The following is a 919-nucleotide window of genomic DNA, read 5'->3' as shown; positions in this document are numbered from 1 at the left end:
CATAAAGAAGATCTGTAAAGTTGCAAAGACTAAAGTCTCAAATCCAAAGAGATATTCTTTATAAAAGTTAAGAGTCAGCCACGCCTACCTAAAACGGCTCGTTCTAACACCCCCCCCACATATCTACGTCACTATGTGGGAAGATCTGCATAACACCGCCCAAATGTTCTCGCAAAGAAAGAAGGCGTAACTTTTATTAACTTTAAGGCATAGTATTGTTGTTGCCGCCGCCGCCATGTCGTGAAGGCACTGTGTGTTTCATTGTGAAAGCGAAACTACTTTGTTTGGTCTTCCAAAAGAGGACGATATCTGCTTCGTCATGCCTGGAGCTGATCCGTGCTGATCGCTGAGGAAATACATCAACTTTGCGCTGTGGATCGCCGGATCGGCTTTCACTGTGGACGAAGCGGAGTCCAGCCCGGGATCATCACATGTGGTTGCCGCAAGCCCTCCTTCATCGAATCCGCCCGCCGCCGCTCACTCAAGCTTACTCTAGCCCGCCGTGTGTGACGCTGTGTTTCGTTGTGAAAGCGAAACTACTTTGTTTGGTCTTCCAAAAGAGGACACGACTAGAAATCAGTGGTTAAGTTGTATTTACAACACTGTTCCAGAACATTTCAACCCAAATATTCAGATGTGTCCAGCGCATTTTATGGAGGACCGTTTCCTGATCCTGGGAGAGTAGACTACAATGCCGGCTGTTCTGACTCAGAGACTGTAAGTACGTTTTCATTTAAAGGATTTGCCACTGATGATTCAAACGCGAGTTTTGAGCAGTGTAGAGTAGCGCTTGTAGTTTGTAATTTCTCCGATCACAAATGCAGACATGGTTTATGTTTACACGGCGCGATGCAATGCGACGCGTAAAAAGACAGTATAAGTCATTATAATCCATAATTATGTCCCCACTGGATGCAAC

Source organism: Sinocyclocheilus anshuiensis, unplaced genomic scaffold, assembly GCF_001515605.1.
Source record: "Sinocyclocheilus anshuiensis isolate Anshui unplaced genomic scaffold, SAMN03320099.WGS_v1.1 scaffold1189, whole genome shotgun sequence".
Classification (NCBI taxonomy): domain Eukaryota; kingdom Metazoa; phylum Chordata; class Actinopteri; order Cypriniformes; family Cyprinidae; genus Sinocyclocheilus; species Sinocyclocheilus anshuiensis.
The sequence above is the reverse complement of the archived record's forward strand: the minus strand, read 5'-3'. Positions refer to the sequence as shown.